Below are 8,682 nucleotides of genomic sequence, written 5' to 3'. Positions count from 1 at the left end.
AGTTCATTTTTCTTGCCCCATTGGCAAATAAATATTACTTTATTTATTGCATTTTAAAGCGTAAATTTAACAATTTATCTATATACTATTTAGACAATCATAATATATAATCTGAAAATCAACCACAATTTTGCTTCTGAAATTTATAATTTTTTAAGGATATTTTAACTGTAATACGAGGAAAAATACTGATTAATAGCTCTGCGGTTCCATAAGGAGGCGCTATGACGCAAAAAATGTTTTCGAATACATGTCAGGCATATGAGGTATCATTTGAAAGCTTAGAATCTGACCTTTTTTATAGGTAACATCACTTTTGTATTTACGTTACCTAAAATAACAAAATAAGGCCTGTGAGCATCCGCGTCGCAAATCAGCGCCATCTAGAGGTCATGTGGTAGAAATATCAATATAGAGGTCTTTCAAATAGCACTTAATTAGTTAAATAATATATCAAATTAAAGCTCTCCTTCTCAGCACAATTGTACAGAGTGGTTATCAGAGTTATCATACACTTAGTTCAGACCAGTCTGGACATTCTCCGTTGACCTCTCGCCAACAAGGTGATGTTTTTTGTTTTTGGCACCATTCGGAGTCCATTTTTAAACTACCCATTTGTATTACCAAGCCAATAAAAAAAACAACCGACAATGGTCAGAGCTTGCATATTTATTAACTACATCTTAAGTTGCAAAATGTCATGAAATACAAGTGAATCATTACAAAGTTCACAAGGCTAGACTTTATGTTTGTACACCATTAATACACAGTTATTACAGAATAATTCAACATACTACAAGCTATTCACTGGCTATTTACAACACAGTTGGCATACCTATTCTAAGTGAGGAAACTACAAATACAATGATTTAGTTTAAAAAACAAAACCAGGAGCAAAGAGCATGCAGTGGATATGCCGTAACCACTAGGGGAAGTCTAGAGCAAGCTGGGACGGTCCCCACTAGAGTGGGGAAAAAAAAATGGAAGACAACAAAACTAACGTGGGCTTTCCAGTTGGTCTTTGAATTAGGATTGTTAAAAGTATGCATTAACTGGAAGCAAAGACAAAACTGCAAATACAGAGTGATGATACCTTGCTACATAAATCAATCACCCAAAAGAATAAATAGGAAGCTTTAGGGTTGTATCCTAAAACCAATAAAAGTCATTTACAAAACCACCCGCTAAAAAACGTCAATCAGACCGTTGGTTTTGATGCTACATTTTTGCCCTAGAAAATACGTCAAAGGACCCCGTGCATTAAACGTATGATTGTGTTTTTATTTATTAGATATTCCCAGCTGGTGTCGAGCATACAGCTGCCCTGGTATATACACTATATAAACCACCATCACCTGGGAGCGTGCACGGCCACCTACAACAGCAACACCTCCATGTTATACAGTGATTTCTATTTGAAAGTGTCCTTGATGTTTTTAAAGGTGAAGTGTGTAATTTCTGAAGCACAATACATGTGAACTCTCATACTGTCTGCCATTGGTCGTCCAAACAGAAGACTCAATGTTGCCGTGTTGAGCTGGTCGGGATGCTCAAACAAACAGAGCAATGTTTTGATGGCTCCACAGAGTTACAGTGAATAAACCTACGCCTATTAAACGGCAAAATTACACACTTGACCTTTACGGAAGCAAATTGCGAACAACAAAACATTTCAAATTCTTTTCACAAGGGACCCTGACCTTATCTAGTTTTACTCGTCTATTGCCAGAAGTGACTCGTGCCAGAAATTGTAACTACTCCTTGAATAAACCTTTACAATAAAGGGTTAAAAAAATTGCAGTTTTGTGATTGCTCTGACCATGTGTATTTCCGTAATTTCGCAAAACTCTTTGACAAATCCGTTTTTCTGTCCAATGAGAAAGCCACACGGAAAACAACGAAGGGAATAAAAAGTCACTCCGATCCAAGTTACTACAACCAGACAACGAAGAATCAACGCCTCCTCCCAACACAAAAACATTAAATAAAAACCATCTGAACTTCCTTACCAAGGAGCAGATAAAAGTCCAAAATAGCACCATTCATCAGTGTCTCAAATCCGTGGCAGCATCTCAGTCACTTACCACAAGGAAACAATGCGTCTCTACAGCTATTTATATATCACAACGTACATGATTACACTTTAATATACTGGCAAAGAAACACAAAAATTGAAAGCAAATATTAATAAGCAAATTCTAAAAATAGATCAAACAACAAATATGATGAACTTCTGTAGCTTTTTTAGTAACTGCATGAGAAGTGGGGACTCTTAGCCTCAGTAAATACTGTAAAGTGTGAGAATTGATTGAAGTTGTTTAGTGTTGGAGATGAGATGGGCGAATCAGTGTAGCAAGAATATTGTGAAACTGAAGTGTTTGAGTGTGATAGACTGATGTGTGTGTGTATATATATATATATATATATATATATTGGTCGGGCCAACATTTGGCCATTTTGAGATTGTCGACATCGCCCGATTAAAGGAGTATTCCGTTAAATTGTTCCTTGTTTATTTAACAAAATAAAAATCGCAGTTACTGTAATGTGCGTTCACATACAACACGAAGAAAATTTTCGCCTGGTGCGAGTTTGACCGTTGGATTATAAATGTGCGTTTAAATTCGCGTTTGCGCGAGTAACGCGAACCCGCGAGTATTCCCGCTTCTCTTCTGGAAAAGGACGGGAGGAGGAGCTTCTACGACTTGTTTCATAGTAAAGTTCAACCAATAGCTGGAATCAAGTAGATGCGCATATTTTCAGAACGTCCAACTTCCTCGCTCACTTTCCTCCAAGCGATGTATTTTTTTCATCCGGTCTCTGTACATGTATGACGTTGTGTCGTACAATTCGGGGTGCTCACACACCGCTACAACCATTTTTCCAGATTTCTTCTGCTACTATGACAGTGACATCCGGACAATCTCAATGTTGATAGACTTTCGCGTCAAGCGGATTTTTCGCTCGAGTTGAACAATTTCAACTTGTGCGAATACGCAAATTAAGTGATTTTGCTGTTCGAGTCACGCCACTCGCTTCATTCGCATCTTCGCATTGACTTTGTAATCTCGCTGCGCAAAATGTTCGCTTCGCGTTGTATGTGAACGCACCATAAGACACTTACAGTGGAAGTGAATAGGTTAGTTATAATGTCAAAATTATAGCCGCAAGACGTAAATATACATGTTAATACGATTATCGTGTGATCTAATCACATCGGTGTATCCAATATTAGAAGATAACGGCGGTAAAACGCACAATACTGATAAAACACTGATTTTAGTGCACTGAAATAATTTTAACACATATTGTGGCTATTCTTTTGAAACGGTGAGTATTTTCATGTGTTTACAGATTGGCCCCATTGACTTCCATTATAAATGTTTGTGTAATTGCTTTATTATTTAATAAACAAAGGACGAGTCGAAATTTGTTTTTGGTTGTAATCAACATTGTGCCACAAATGCTGTAGATTGAGCTGAAGTTGTATAACGCAGAATATTCCTTTAACATAGTTTCAGAGAATTTAAAATGGTGTCAAATACGTTTTCGTTTAAATTTAGCAATCTTGTGTACTTTTAAAAGGGTTTCATTAATATCCGCATTATTTCGGCCATCGTGCTCTTAACAGCCATTTTTCATGATTTTAGTAGTCGTTCAAGATTACTGGATAAGGAAATTTAATTATTTTACGGATTAAATGATTGAGCAGCGCATACAAGATAAAAATGTACATTACTCTATAGAAATTTCCATGACATTTTCTGGAAAGGAAATCACAAATTGGAAATTCTCTCATTGGTATCGGTCGACCGCTAGTGTTTGGCATGTTTACAGTATCGTACCATGGAAATACATACAGAACACTGGCGTGTGGGTGGACACATGTGTGGGTTTGTTTACAGGAATTATGAACAATCAGGTGGATGAAAGATTACAGCTGTGCAAAATAGGAGTGGACAAGTGGAAGACGTGCTGTTGCTGCCGCCGTGAGGATTCCGGGCCCCTGAGGGCCCCTGTGGACTTTGCAAACAGAGACATGTGGGTCTTTAGTGAAGCTCCAGTCAGATCTGTCTCAAGGTGCTGTATGTCTTTACTGCCGCTCCCCTCCAAAGAACATATCATCAAGGCTTAGAGTCCCAGGATTTTCTAAAATATTATTAAGATGGGGGAAAAAGCCCCAGCGTCATAATTCATCTGTATCACACGCCATAACCATAAAAAATAAGGATATACATGATTTAGGAAATAAAAAAATACACATGAGGATAGGTCATTCTCTATCCTACATCACACAGAAGGAATGTTGTTTTTTTGTGGCAGTTCTTCTCCACGCCACCAGGGTCAGGAACACGGCTGTCAGCGCTGAGGAAGATAATATTGGGAAATCACGGTGATTAAAAGGCCTGTATTAACTGGGGGACTTTTATCTTATAAAATCTGAGCTCATTAACTTACCTCATGGGATCTCCCATAGCTCCTGTTGGGGTCATTTTTGAAGCAGCAACCTGAGAGACAGAGCACAACAATTTATTCATATTATCAATAAAGGTGTTACTAAGACATACTGTACATTTAACAATAAAAGATGTAATTTCTTCATTAACCTTGCACGACCCCATGTGCACATGCGTGGACGTTGTATTTTTGGCTTCGCTATACACAACGCATAGCTAATTTAAATACATTTATACCGACTGATCTCAGTTCAGGAGAATCTGTGCTGTCAGTAAAGGGTTAAACTTTCAATGCACTTTCGAGTCATGTGACCAAAGAACATGGTGCTGATCACAGCGCAGTTTATCTTTGGGAGAAACAGCAACAAAACTACATCTGGTAAGAAACTGAATTAAGTTTTTAAACTGAAACCTGTTTGAGACTAAAGATTAGAGTCTCTAGATTCATCCGATATGCCATTTTTAATATTTGAGCGATTTATCACGAAATGCCACTCTGATAAACACAATGTACAATATTTTGTACGTTAGCACATTTTTTCCTTATAAATCCCATATTTACATTATCACACTGAGATTTAATGAGTTCATCTAAAAACTGATAAATGTGTCTTTCAGAGGCTTTATATGGAGTTATGATGAAAATAAGATGCATTTCAAACTGTTCTGAGATCAGTGCAGACAGACAGCACACTGGAGGTTAAGTCGTGCACTAAATAGGGAACAAGGGAGCATCCTATAGCTCTCCTATAACTGTTCTGAGATCAGTGCAGACAGACAGCACACTGGAGGTTAAGTCATGCACTAAATAGGGAGCAAGGGAGCATCCTATAGCTCTCCTATAACTGTTCTGATATCAGTGCAGACAGACAGCACACTGGAGGTTAAGTCATGCACTAAATAGGGAGCAAGAGAGCATCCTATAGCTCTCCTATAACTGTTCTGAGATCAGTGCAGACAGACAGCACACTGGAGGTTAAGTCCTGCACTAAATAGGGAGCAAGGGAGCATCCTATAGCTCTCCTATAACTGTTCTGATATCAGTGCAGACAGACAGCACACTGGAGGTTAAGTCATGCACTAAATAGGGAGCAAGGGAGCATCCTATAGCTCTCCTATAACTGTTCTGAGATCAGTGCAGACAGACAGCACACTGGAGGTTAAGTCATGCACTAAATAGGGAGCAAGGGAGCATCCTATAGCTCTCCTATAACTGTTCTGAGACCAGTGCAGACAGACAGCACACTGGAGGTTAAGTAATGCACTAAATAGGGAGCAAGGGAGCATCCTATAGCTCTATGCAGTAAAGTGCGTTCACTCCTAAAATCTGATCAAAATTTCAGTTTCAGCTGCAGATGATGTTTGGATCACTCAACATGTTTGACACACATGGGACGATGATCATCAGTACATAGATTCACCATTTATAATGGATCATTTTATTTGAACATGATTGACAGTGATTGGATGATACTTTTAATCTGAATTAATTATACTAATTTATAATGTAATGTCTGTAATGTCTCAAAAACATGAATAACCAACACTCCTGGACACATAAATAATTTAATGACTTTCTATAGTTTGGTCTTATTTCAAATTAATATTTATTTTTAATGAAAATCGAAAGAGGATTACTTCTTTGATGGACACACATTACACGGAAGTATTGGTCCGTTTAAGGGCTCCGTAGACATTCCCTTCGGACATACAATGAACAAAAAACTCTTTCACCAATGCTATAGTTCCTTTATTACCATCAGAAACAAAAACTATACTCACATCTTTTAAATACATCCATTATGTCTTGCTAAAAGAGCTAAAATCCTACATTTAAGGTCATAATCTTTGCTGAAATGAAGCAGTCACGCTCCCACATTCCTGCTGAGTCAGACAGACTTCAGACCAACACAAAATCCTTCTGATATATTCTGTACGAGCCTTCGCTATGCACTGCAGAAGCTCTCTCAACATTTCTGTACCCTTTTAAATATAAATCCAACTAACAAACAATGCATAATATGCATTTCTTTAATGCACATGGTTGCAATCGTGGGCTTTGGCACCTGCCTCCCATTCCACCTCCCTTACTGCAGCTTGGAGCATTTCCAAATCCAGTCAAATGAGGTTACATTTTCCCCCCGCCCTGGCTGCCACACGGAGCGAGGATGAACCCATTGAACCCAACTGCCTGCTGCAGAACAAACGGACAGTGGAAACACGCCTCTGTTGACACAAATCCAGCACGCTCACGCTAATGACACCCATTCTACCATATATTTTTTTTTATAGTTTTATTTGTGGTCTTTTCTATCCATCCTGCACTCTCTACAAGAGATATAAAGCAACACATGGCCTATTTTCACTATGCAATATTGAGGAATTCACAAATGATGACCAAATCCATTTCATGCACTGCAGTGCCAAAAAAAAAAAAAACGGGGGTGTTTTGTAATGACATGACTGAAACTGCACTTTGCATGGGCCTTGTAATCATTTCACATGACCTTGATGTGTGAATAATGCATTTTAAATTACACAACCGGGATTTGGCTGCCTGGAAATTGGGAATCCTTCTGCAAAAACTGTGAAAGCACTGAGATGTGCATCTGTCGATGCCCGTATGCATGACTTCATCCTTGTGTCTAAATTTAGGACTGTGCCATGCATGCAACTGCTGTGGAGCCCCAAAGACAGTCCGGATCGCTCATGGATATATGGTATTCCTACTTTGACGACATGGCATTACAGTAGCTTTGCTGAATCCAGTGCTGCTGAGTGAGGTGAAAATGGTTGGGGGTGGGTATTTGGGGGAAGACGCCCTGTCCTAACATGAACCGAGAAATCAGTCTGGCATCAAGAGAGGCTGTAAATGCTGTCTGGCTTTTAAAAAAACAAAACAAGTGTGCTTATAATACTGAAATCAGCCTGACACATATTTAGATTTGACTAGTTCTGCATGACACATGATGCAAGTGTTACAATGTAACACTTTAAGATTGTAGCAATGTAACACTTTAAGATTGTAGCAATGTAACACTTTAAGATTGTAGCAATGTAACACTGCAAGATTCCAGGAATGCAACAATGTAACACATGAACACTGCTGTCAATTGCTACATTGTTTATCCTCCATTTAAAATCCAGGTTAGGAAAAAAAACAGTTTTGATGGCCTGATAATGTGTATGCAATATATTTGAACACAGATCATGTTTATGCAGTGTGTGTGTGTGTGTGTGTGTGTGTGTGTGTGTGTGTGTGTGTGTAGGTGGCAGACTGTGTGTCTGTGTACAAATAGTACATTCAGTTCTTGCGGTGTGCTGTTGGATTGTACTGACTTTTCTCTTCTGGTCTTTTCTGGTCAAATGTCTGTCTAAAATCAATCTAGAAGATCATAATTCCAAGTTTAGACTTTCAGACAGAACAAAGGAGGCGCCCAGATATCAGCAGATCAAGTGTGGCACTTTCGCCATTCCTCTTATTCTACATATTATTTACTAGTTCTTGCTTTTTTGTGTGCTGGATGCATGTGGAGTTTGTTTGTCTCTGTCTATAGCACACATTTATGCATTTACTTTTTGGTCATGTAAAACCAGATTAATAACTTGCATTAAAGAACTCCTGATAAGCGTAAGTCTGTACATGTCGGTTTATGGATCGCCATACAAATTAGTTTAACTTTTGTGGTTACTTACAGATAAAGCCTTTCTTCTTGTTGTCCTTTAAAATTGCTTTTTCGCCGGCTGTTGCCTCCCAGACGCTTGTGTGCTCAGAAAACGACTCCAGTGATGGTAAGCAGCCTTGTGGGGACTCTTACACCCCATACAAGGCTGCCGTACTGGGGCGTCAGGATCCGACAACACCGCGTCCACTGACTGACTGCATATAATTGAACAGAGAGCTAATTTTGACCATACTGGCACGGGGCCAAGCCCCCCATTCAGGCTCTGCACTGCAGCTCGATTCAGACGGACCTATGATTACCCGACAGTGGGCGGGATCTTAGAAACTCCGCCCCTCTGTGTGCCAGGGAAAACAAATGTTCTCCGATGAAACGCAGTGTTTTCTTCCTCTAGGGGGCGCATGGTGGCCCAGAAAGCCGAACGCTCCATAGAGCCGCATTCAAATCTCACACAAGGTTTATTGCATTATTTGAAGGATTTGTACACTAGGGAGTAAAATCTTTTGAATATATTAACTAAAATAATTCTTACTCGGGATAAG

General features: G+C 39.1%; 1 long non-coding RNA gene across 1 annotated transcript; it reads right to left on the bottom strand.

Annotated features, from left to right (window-relative positions):
• Positions 1–654: 654 nt before the first annotated feature.
• LOC127636449 (uncharacterized) lies at positions 655–8,434 on the bottom strand. The gene is made up of 3 exons (XR_007969590.1): positions 8,154–8,434; positions 4,459–4,508; positions 655–4,365 (listed from the first exon to the last, which is right to left on the bottom strand). It is a non-coding gene; the product is annotated as an uncharacterized LOC127636449 (long non-coding RNA).
• Between the last annotated feature and the right edge of the window lie 248 nt (positions 8,435–8,682).

The sequence above is a fragment of the Xyrauchen texanus genome, chromosome 44 (assembly GCF_025860055.1).
Source record: "Xyrauchen texanus isolate HMW12.3.18 chromosome 44, RBS_HiC_50CHRs, whole genome shotgun sequence".
In the NCBI taxonomy this organism is placed as follows: Eukaryota; Metazoa; Chordata; class Actinopteri; order Cypriniformes; family Catostomidae; genus Xyrauchen; species Xyrauchen texanus.
Note: the sequence above shows the minus strand (reverse complement) of the source record. Positions and strands in the feature narration are given on the sequence as shown.